This window comes from Geospiza fortis, unplaced genomic scaffold (assembly GCF_000277835.1).
Source record: "Geospiza fortis unplaced genomic scaffold, GeoFor_1.0 scaffold452, whole genome shotgun sequence".
NCBI classification, from domain to species: Eukaryota; Metazoa; Chordata; class Aves; order Passeriformes; family Thraupidae; genus Geospiza; species Geospiza fortis.
In genome coordinates, this window is record NW_005054369.1 from 2,169,109 (window position 1) to 2,180,615 (window position 11,507).

An 11,507-nucleotide genomic window follows, 5' to 3' on the forward strand; every position below is an offset into this window, starting at 1 on the left:
GCAGACTCTGTGTGCACTGGCTCTTTCAGTGAGACATTTGCCATCTGGTTTGTGGAGGTAAAGTGAGTGGGGAGAAAAAGCCAAAATCTCTCTTTGAATGTTAAACGAGTTGTTTCTGTTGGAGAGATGATATTAAACCTTAAACTGCCTGGGTAGAAGGCTCCTTCTCTCCCCTTAAACAACCATTCACTTGTTAATACACTATTCAATTATAAGTAGTGCAGAATAGATGAGAAAACCTAATGGCACCGTTACATTTATCAGCTGAAATCAGAGGCCTCATGTGCTGACAATGAATTGCATTTTTTATCTCAAGGTATGTGTGCTTACCCTGGCCAGTGCTCACTTCCAGCTCCACAAACTCTTTTTTTATTTTCACATTTCATGTATATTTATGAATAGACTATTACTGCCAAATTCCAAGCTTAGCTCTCCTTGCAAAGCTTAATACATATTCAAAAGTCACAGCTGTGACTGGGAGGAGATGAGTATTTTTGTGGAAACCATTTCTTCCTCACATATCCAAATGTATTTCCTTAATTTATTGTCACATGCTTGTTAAGCCATGTTTTAGATCCTTTTCCTGACACAGGCTCCTGCAGAACTTGGACTGCAATTTAGGAGGCTCCTACAACTGCAGTCCACATTGATTTAAAGAAGGATTTCCTGCAATCATGGAAGGAACACTGTGGGCAAAACACTGGCAATGGCACTTGGTGCTTAACAAGAACACTTGGAAAAATAACAAAACTGTGCAATTATATCAACATGCAGAGTGTTGATGACTCTCCCACAGTATCTGTGACAGCTATGGCTGCTCTCAGAAATTACTAATTAAGTAACTCAGTAATAAGGATAAAGGATGACAACTGAAATTGATTTAATTTAGGATAAAAATCTCTATACTACAGAATGCACTCATGCTTAGGAAATTTTGGGGAAAACCATGTTCTGGAAAAGGAAGAAAAAAGGAAAATTTACTGTTTATCAGCCAGTTTTAACTGAACAAATGACTTTACCACAATGTAGGTTTTGGGTACCTGGAAATATCTGATGATACTCACAGGTAGGTGCCAAGGTCCTGCTGCCCCTGGCAATGACCCCATGTCAAGGGAAGGATCTGTGGAAGCCTATGAAGGGCAGGTTTTGGAACACATAAATACCAATATTTTCTAAAAATCCAATAAAATATCTGATTTAAAATCTTACAAATCTCACTTCAGCAAAATCTAGGGTTGGATCTATAAAATAATGGACATTTTCAAAGACAGGTTTTTCCTATCACTAACAAACTTCAACTGAGACAAAGGCAAGGAGGCTTTGGGAGTGTGGTAGTGAGGGCAGAGCAGGGCTCACCCATCCCTTTCCTGCCGTTCCACGCCCCAAAATCCCATTTATTCCAGCTGGCTCAGACATCCTCTGAGAGAACAAGAGCTCTGCTTTTGCAGTGTCATCATTGCCATTGTTAAACCTGGGTTGAAAACCAAAGGAGTTAAACCTGAACGAGCCCTGTGTGAGTCAGGGAACAGGAATAACCAGGAGGGAGCTGGGAGAAGCATGAACAGCCTGGAACCTCCTGTCTGTCCCAGAGATGCCTCAGGTTTTGGCTTTTCTAATTTCCAGATTCTGTGCTGCTTTAGTGTGTGGATGGGGGCTTCACATCAGGGGATGGTGAGCTCTGTGCACAGAGCAGGGAGACAAAACAATTCCTGCTCCAGCTGGGCACCAAGGACAAATGACCCAAATCTCAGCCCAAGAGCACAAACACCGTGGGCTGGAGAGAGAAAAACAAGCAGGGTGGGACTGCAGGGGCTAAAGCTGGAATGGGACAATGAACTGCAAGGTGCAAATGGAGCAGAACTGATCCCAGGGACAGACCCCGTGCCCGGCCGTGCATTTTGGGGCCATTTTGGTTCATCTTGGGTGCAGCCCTGGCTGGGCTCTTGTGCTGCCCAAGGTGGATCCATGGAGGAGATCCTTGGAATAAATCCCTGCTCTATTCTGTAACTCTGGTCTCTGTTCTAGGGCAGCCTGAACAAGGCACCACCAGGCCAGCACTGGTCCGCACATCTAAAACTCCCATTTCCTCTCCCAGGCTGGACAATCCCAGAGAGCAGCAATTGTGAAGTTACAAGGAGATGTGCAAAGAATAAAACATCTGGCACTGAGATCCAGGCCATTCTGGAAAACAATCTGGCTGTAATGTTTTTGCATGCTTTGCACATTTCTAATGGAATGGCACTATCTCTGCAGCATGGATTTTCCCAGTATCATTTTCATCTGGAGGCTGAGCCAGAGTTTGTTAACCATCTGCATATGTGCAGTGTGGATTTTAAAAGTAATTATTTTTGTAGCAGTCCAAATTGCTGCTGCATAAAATAGCACATATTTTTCATATATAATTTTTTTTTTCTGTGAAACTGCAGGAGGCTCCATAAGTCCTAAAACACCATTTTGCATTCAGTTTAATTTAGCTACGCTGCAATTAGAAGGTTGGGCATGTTTGTTTTGTCTCAAAGAAATGCAAACATTTGGCTTAAAGTTTGGAGGTCCCTTGCTGGTGACAATGTTTGAAGGGAGAGGTTCTGATGGTCTATTTTGATGTTTTTAGGGATATGTTTGGGATGATGTCCATCCTGACCAAAGCCTCCAGAGATTGAATTCACATGGAAATTATCCAGGTGGGGTTTTGCAGGGGAAGGAGCTTCAGATACGTGACTCTCTTGTCTCTAGTTTCCCTACTGGATAAATACCACAGAAATTCTGATTTACAAAGAAAAACCAATGTCTACAACATGCAGTTAAAGCCGACCATGGGTTCTGCTGTTGACTTTATTGTTCTTTATGGTATTGTTTTTATTATTTGTTGTCTTTATAGTTTTCTAGGCTTATTTTATTTTTTGGAGGGAGATGAGCATTCAGTTTAAAGCCTTCTGCTGTATAATTTGTGATTTAAGCAATTAGAAATACCCTTGGTTTCTGAAATATTTACAAATATAAATAAAACAACTGAGTAAAAATGACTTGGCTTCAAAGGACAAATTTCTGTAGGCAGATTCATCGAGACAATAAAATTAAAGCTGCAGTTAAACCTTCATAACAGAAACCTCTGCAGCAAACTAAGTCAAGTCTAATATGCATTTAAATTTTTCATGGATCCAAAACGGAGTAATTTCTCTTCAGGACAGAAATCAGCCCCAAAAAACTGCTCAGCACAGCCCCAGACTGCCTGAGCTGCACCTTCTCTAGGACAAGCTAAACTGAACAGATCAGCAAGGTCAGAATGAGGCCAAATACCTCAAAACCACTGATAAAAAATGGCTGAAGGTTCCTATTTTACTTTTATTTTGTTTTATTTCAGACAAGAGGATGGCTGGCAGTCAAATCCATGTAATAATTCCTATAAAGTTAGGAGGCTTCTGATAAGTGAGTCCTGTGAAATGCTACACCTTCTTGGCCTCAGGCAAACAAATTTTTTTCTGGTGGATAAACAACAATATCATCCTACTAACACGTGTAAATTCTATTCCTTCACGCACAAATTCCATAATTATTTTTTCAGGCTTTGATAAACAGCATGAATTCTATATAATGCATGGTCCTCCTCTGTAATGAATAAATTTGCCTTTTAAAGTCTGCTGGCCTAATAACTAAACAGGAAGGAAACACAAAGAGCAGAAATAGGAACTGTTTCAACAAGCTGGTTGTAAATAAGGTTAAAAAAATTTTAAAAAAAAAGCAAAAAAAGCAAAACCCCCAAAGTGTGTTCAAAGTTTGATAATGATTTACAAACGAGACTATTCTAAATGGAACACCTCCAGACAGCTGCAAATTTGATCTACAGCACTAACAACCACAGCAGTGATTTCTAATCAGGAATTACCAGCCCTATCATGTCTGGGACATTTTTTATTCATAGCTTTCTCTTTTTCTTTCAGCATCCATTTAAACAGAGTTGCTTATTGTTTTGGATTAAATCAAGAAAACTGTACTGTGGCTCAATTTAAAGCAAATACAGAAATTAATAATTTTTCTTTTGTGCTGCCGTTGCACTAGAATTCTTTGTCCTTATCACAGCCAAGAAAGTTTTGGTCCAGGGGAAGAAAGAAAGAAAATACTGATTTTTCCTGCTCTGCAGAAATTTGATTGTGTTAATCTAGTATTACTAATTATTACTTTGAAGCTAAAAGTCCAAGAATATGGGATACATTTAAAATAATTTTCTCCTTAGTGCTAAACAAACTAAACCAGAGAATCCTAAAGAGTTTTCAGTCAGTATCTCCAAGTTTATTCCTTTATCATATAAGACTCCTGTTAAAAAGGAAACCAATTATGACTGCAAAGAGAACTTACACACTTTAAAAGCCAAATTATTTAATTCTATATGAAGTTATGAATTCTATTATCCCCACCATGGAAAACACCCAGGGAACACAAGGTTTTGCGAACCTGCACCCTCTCTTCCATGACAGTTATTGCAAACCAACAAATTTTTCTACTCTGCAAACCAACTTATTCCCTTCAAAACTCCATGAGGGTATGGAAAAAATGTGCAGACTGAAAATATTACTCAGAAAGTTGATGTAGTACAGCAATCTGACCAAAAAACCCCTTATTTTATCAAACTATCTCTTTTTTTGCGCAAAGGATAACTTGCTCACGTCTGTGCAAGCTGAGGTCTCTTTGTGCTTTTCCCCTTCAGAGAAAGAAGTGGAGAAAAAAGCCAGGAAATGAGAGTTTAAAAGCTGGTGATTCCCACCTGGCAGCTGCTTTGAGTGCTGCTCCAAAGGGCTGCCACGCCACAGCAAGGCGGTGTCACTTCTAATAGCATTTCATTAAATCAGCCTCTAATTCAATTACAGCTGCTCTCCATACGAGCAGGGCACGGGGGAGGAAGGATTTCCCTCTTCCCTCGTTTCAGGAACACCTCGTGTGCCACAGGGCTCCTCAGCAGTGCCAGGAGAACTCCTGCTCATCAACCCTGAACCTCTGCTCACGGCACCCACAGCAGCAGAACACAGCTCTCAAAGATGCTGCTCTCCTTCAGCTTTGTTGGCTTCATTCTCCTTTCTTGGTTTCCTCTTTGTTTTGGGATCACAGAATGGTTGGAGTGGGAAAAGACCTCCAAGATCATCAAGGATCTGTGATCAATCCCCAGCAATCCCCAGCACTGAGTGCCACATCCAGCCTTTCCTTGGAGACCTCCAGGGATGGGGATCCCAAAGCTCCCTGGGCAGCCCCTGACAATGCCAAATCACCTTTTCCATGGGGAAATTCCTCCTGGTGTCCAAGCTGACCCTGCCTGCTCAGGGGATTTCTCTTTCTCTCTCTGCTCAGGGGATTTCTCTTTCTCTCTCTGCATACAGTTCACTGTTCCCAAGAAAAGGAGGATAGGGGAGCCTTGCATCAATCTCACACCTCAAACAATGAAAGAGAGTTTGGCTCTGACCTGTCAGGGGTTTTATCCTCTCCATGCAGAAGAACGAGGCTCAGTTTTCAGTCATTACATTTTTACAGAAATACACTTCTTTTGACCTTTGGATTTGCCCACATTTTGGGGATGCCCTTAGGGCACACCAGTGCTGGAAAACTAAACCAAGATACAATTAGAGAATAGAAACATAGAATTGTGTGGGTTGAAAGGGACTTTTAAATGTCACCCAATCCCACCCCCTGCCACGGGCAGGGACACCTTCCACTATCCCTGTCCAGCCTGGCCTTGGGCACTTCCAGGTTCTGTCTCCTCTCTCACAACATTTCCCTCCAGGACCAGCCCTTGGAGTGATTCCAGCCCAGTGAGGAGCACGATGCTGAGCACCCTCATGCAGCTGCATTTCTCTTCACAGAGAAAAGCAAGGCACAACTTTCCAAGAAGATTTCTGAGATTCACATTCTCTGAACCTCAGAAATAAAACCCCAATTCTTATCTCATTTACTACTCCTGTACTATTCACAAGTGAAATACATTGTAAAAAACTATTTACCTAAGAAAAAAATTAGTAATTAAATTCTAATATAAATATTTCAATTCACTAACCAATTAAATCCATATATATATATATCAAAACTATCAAGTAACAATAACAAAATTCTAAACAATTAAGTAGAGTACTTATACAAATTCAATATAAATATATTGTAATATAGTATAATATAATAAAGTAATTAATTAGCCTTCTCATATCAATGGAGTCCTCCTCATCATTTCTCCCTTTGAATCCTATACCCTCATTCCAGCCCCTGCCCCAAAGCAGTGGCTTTCCTTCTGGATCCCAGTTGCAAAATCAAAGTCTTGTGCACCACAAAGCTCTTTGTTCCTGCAGGACTACCCATCAAAGAGCATGAAATTATTACAACTGGCAGCTCCTTACAGATGTGGAGACTGCATTCTGTTCTGGGGTGTTTTAATCTAAAAGCCAAAAACAATTCTGGGCATGTCCAGGGCTAGGGAGATTACAGCAAATCAGGAGCAAATTAAGCAGGCAAGCATCTGCTGAAGGGAAAGTGGGGACAGTGGAATGTAGAATATTTTCACTTAGGCCGGATTAACTTCATTTTCTGATGAATTCATATTAACTTTCTGAGCATCCCCGTGTGCAGGAGTCCCCCGGGAGCTTTCAGGAATGTCACTCCTGCTGCTGTAGCAGCTCCTGTCACTGGAGGGCACAATGCTGCTGCTGTAGCAGCCTCGCACAGCCTCAGCTCAACAATTTTTGGATAGATAACGTTTTTTTCCCTTGGAAAAAAAAATTGATCCCCTCAAATTATCTGAATGCTGAGATCTTCCTTTTGTAGATCTCTGACTGCTAAATTGTGCAAGGAATAAAGAAGGAAAATCCCCTGAAATAACGAGTTGAAAAAAGCCCAGAGTTTTTATTTCCTGCACGGAGCTCCAGACAGTGTAACTATTCATTAACTTTAAAGCACACAGTTTAAAATCCTGTTTTCCTTTTGGTCTCGGCTTTACATCCTGCAGTTCCTTTAGCCCCAAACCAAATCCCTGGCTCTGATCCTGCTGTTAATATGAGGAAAATCAGGCTCCCATCCATTTAGGCTGTTATGCTTATTCAGCATTTCCTTGAGGAAAAACCTGACCCAGGTAAAGCTCCTTCTCATGGCAATGCCTTAAACCCAAGGGAAATCCTTTTCCTTTGTGTCTGGCCTCCTCTGGCAGAGCTCTCTGGGCTCTTGAGTGTCCAGATAGTATGGAACACTGAACTATGGAGCATATCACCACAGAATTAAAAGGGAAAAAAAATCCTAAATGTCAAAAGCACAGGATAGAAATAATAAAGCAGTGAAATCCCTGACACTACTTGTCTTATGCAACCCCTGTGTTGCATACTGGGGTAATTCAGCCCTCTGTGTGTTCCTCCACAAGATGGGGGAGACCTGAAGGAGGAGACCACAAGGCAAATGCACAAAGACATCCTTCCAGAAAGGGCCCTCTGTGTGGTTTCTCCTTCCTGCCACAGCCTGTGAGATGCAGATTTGAGCCACCCAGGGCCAGGATATACGTTCCACAATGCTGATGGTCTCCTCAGTGCTTTTGAAATCCTGTTGTGACCCATGGCTTGGAACAGTTGGACACAACTACTGGAGAAGCTTTTTGGAAAGCAATTTCATTAGCACACAATATTGGCCTGCCTCTGCCTGAAAAGTCAATGGTAAGACTCACAGTGATTTTAATGAGAGAAGAAGTAGGTCAGTACTGGAAAATCTCATGCACAGCCTTTATATTCTGTCACTGATTCCTTGTGATCCCCAGAGAAAGAGGAATAATTCTGAATCTCCACAAGCAAAACAGAGAAGTTTTGCTGCCCAGGCTGAGGCTTTGCTCCCTCTGTAGAAAAGCCCTTTACAGCATAAAGCTCAGCTGTGACACTTGCTAATATAGACGTAATAATATAATAATATTTAATAATGTATACTTTGTTGTTGTCCCAGTGTTTCAGACCAACTCACTGAAGCAAGTTTCCTTTAAAAAAACCAAACCTAAAAGAGCCCAGTGTTGATAGAGTTTGGATTAAGATATCTCAGTGTAACAAGTCACACACAGATGTAAGAGCTGCTGGGGGACACATAAGTGTCAAGAATTCCCTGTCTGTCCCTAAAGGATCAACCCTTAATTCCCTGCCCAAATCAGGTTTTGACACAGCCTGTCCTGCCCAGACTCAGAGGTTTCTCAGCTCCATTTACAGATGGAATTTGTTTTTGCCTAGAAAGTGTGCCTGGATCCCACACCCCTCCCAGCCCAGCCCCTGAAGGCTCCATTTATTCATCTCCTATCACTTCCTCTCCAGGCAGAGCAGGGATTCACAGCTGATGATCCAGGCTGGTTGTTCCTTGGGTTTCCTTCCAAGCCTTTCCCCATGACTGGGAGCCCAGCAGTGTCATCCAAACAAACTCAAACACTGCAACCCAAACTGGTAAATCCAAACTGGAGAAAGAACTGGTAAATATAACGTGGAGAAAGGACTGGTAAATCTAAACTGGGGAAAAGCAGGTAAATATAACCTGGAGAAAGAACTCGTAAATCTAACCTGAAGAAAGAACTAGTAAATATAAACTGGAGAAAGAAGTGGCAAATATAGCCTGGAGGAAGAACTGGTAAATCTAAACTGGGGGAAAAGCAGGTAAATATCACCTGGAGAAAGAACTGGTAAATCTAAACTGGAAAAAGAACAGGGAGATATAAACTGGGGAAAGGAACAGGTAAATATAAATTGGGGAAAGAATTGGTAAATATAAACTGGAGGAAGAGCAGGTAAATATAAAGTGGGGAAAGGACTTGTAAATATAAACTGGAGAAAGAACTGGTAAATATGAACTGGGGAAAGGAACAGGTAAATAGAAACTGGAGAAAGAACTGGGAGATATAAATTGAGGACAGAGCAAGGAGATATAAAGTGGGGGGAAAGCAGGTAGATATAAATGGGTAAATATAAACTGGGAGAAAGAATTGGTAAATATAAACTAGAGGAAGAAACAGGTAAATATAAACTGGGGAAAGGAATAAGTAAATATAAACTGGGGAAAGAACTGGGAGATAGAAACTGGGGAAAGAGCAGAGAGATATAGACTGGAGGAATAGCAGGTAAATATAAACTGGTGGAAGACACAGGTAAATATAAACTGGAAGAATAGCGGGTAAATACAGACTGGGGGAAGAAACAAGTAAACATAACCTGGGGAAATAACTGGTAGACATAAACTGAAGGAAGAGCAGGTAAATATAAACTGGGGAAAGAAACTGGTAAATATAAAATGCAGGAAAGGAGGTAAATATGAACTGGAGAAAGAAACAAGTAAATATAAAATGGAGGAAAAGCAGGTAGATATAAACCGGGGAAAGAAACAGGTAAATAGAAACTGGACAAAAAGCAGGTAAATATAAACTGGAGAAGGAGCAGGTAAAAATAAACTGGGGGAAAAGCATGTAAATATAAACTGGGGAAAAAAAACCATGTAAATATAAACTGGAGAAAGAAACAGGTAGATATAAACTGGAGAAACAGCAAGTAGATATAAACTGCATGTCTGTCCTTCAAGGTCACATAATTCCCTTCCAGAACTGCATTTCCAAAGCATCAGCTTCCCAACAGTGAGGAACAGCACAACAGAACATGTGAAATTGGATAAACATGGCTAATTCCCAAAGGAATCATAATTGTGACAGTGAAATATGATGGTTTACTAGGTCAAATACTTTCTTCAAAGAAACATGCTTGAAAATTATATTGAAAGCTTGACTTGGACAGATTGCAGGGACCTGGTCCAACACTATGGTCAAAGATATTTTTTCCCTGAAGAAATCAGTCACTGCACTACACTGGGCTTGCACGGACACAAAAATAAATTAATGTTTATTCTGTTTTATCTTCCTGTGTTGACGTCATTAACTAAACCACAGTGAAATGTCAATCAGCTCTTGTGTACGTGTTTGCTCGTAATACATGAGGTTTTAAAAGGTAATCTGAAAAGTTAAGCTGAAGCCAAGTTAAAAACCCAAAATATTAATATTGAAAGTATTTTTAAAGCACCATCAATAGATAATTTGCACCTGAGAAAGGAATATTTTCTATCCAGCAGGTAAGACTCTTATTACATATTAAAATGGATTGTAACTTTGTTTTAATGGAGCTTTATCTTTTTATGCTTAGATATAATTTAAATAGGTCACAAAAGCTCACCCAATACTCTAGGTCCCTGATCTTTGTATTTCCATCCTCAAATGACCCAATTACAGTGTTGCTTGATAAAATTTCGTGACATTAATAGTTTGCAAAGGAATCACAAGAATGTAGGAGTAGGAGGAATCACCTGGTAGTAAATGTTCACTACTCTGTCCATCTCAGGTTATGGAATTCCCAGAACCTCGTAATAATCCCAAAACATTCAGAATACAAGCCTGGAAGGCACAGAACTCTGCTGGGCCACAGAAGGACAAGCAGGAGAGTCAAAGGAACTGCCACTGTCCCAGAACCCTCCATCAGCAGCTGATCTCACAGCTGGGAACAGCTGGATGGCCAAATCATCTGGAGATATTTGTACTCACTCACCCACCTCTGTTTTACAGAGGAAAACCTATGTTTCTATCAGGATAAACAGGTATTTTGTAAATAAATAAAAAGGATTTATCGAAACAACATTTCTACACATGAGCAACCTGGGCCCTTGGCAGAGGGGTGGGATGAGATGATCTTTAAGGTCTCTTCTAACTCAAACCATCCTGTGATTCCATGACCATATAGATAACATATTAATCATAAATTAAGCACCAGATAAATTCCAGTTGGATATCATTATCCACATCCATCCAGATGTTCTGGAAATGATTCATTAGAGATACATTCTGTAACTATAGAGATAAGCAGTGAAACTGGAGGTCTGGAACACATTTTGCTGACCAGGTCAGGATGTAAAATCTTCAGATATGACCAGGTCAGTGGCCACAGACACTTGGGGAAGATAATCTGATATCCTGGCAAGCTGATGCAAACATTAAAACACAGAAGAATTAAAAGGATGGAATTTATTTTTTTTTAATGGCGCTGGCAGCTGCATGATGTCAGCTGTATTTGTGATAATAAAGCACTTTCTGGTGAGCACAAACTCCCACAATTTGTAGCAATTAATCCAAACCCCAAGCTAAGTCAGTATTGGTAGCCAAGGGTGATAACATGAGCATATTTCTCCAGCAGAACATCATCCATTCCTATTTTTCTGGCCTACAACACTCCTGCTCACATTCTTCCCTGGCATCTGAATTTGTATCTGACCTACATCCCACTCCACCCTCAGAGCACAAGAGCTTCTCTGGACACCATGAAATGTCAGGGTTTGGCCACACTGAGCTTTCACATTGGATAAAGGAGGTTTTTCATTGCTTGCACTGAATTCTCACCTCCAAAGTGCCCTTTTGGAGAAAACATTTAAAGACATCCAGCAGCAAAGTGTGTGACAAGAGGGTTCTACCCTTCCCTGGGCCTTTAAAATCCTGCTGA

The 11,507-nt window shown here is 40.8% G+C and overlaps 1 protein-coding gene across 1 annotated transcript in view; it reads right to left on the reverse strand.

Annotated features, from left to right (window-relative positions):
* Positions 1-11,507, reverse strand: part of ADAM12 (ADAM metallopeptidase domain 12) — a 165,308-nt gene that overhangs the window by 108,157 nt on the left and 45,644 nt on the right.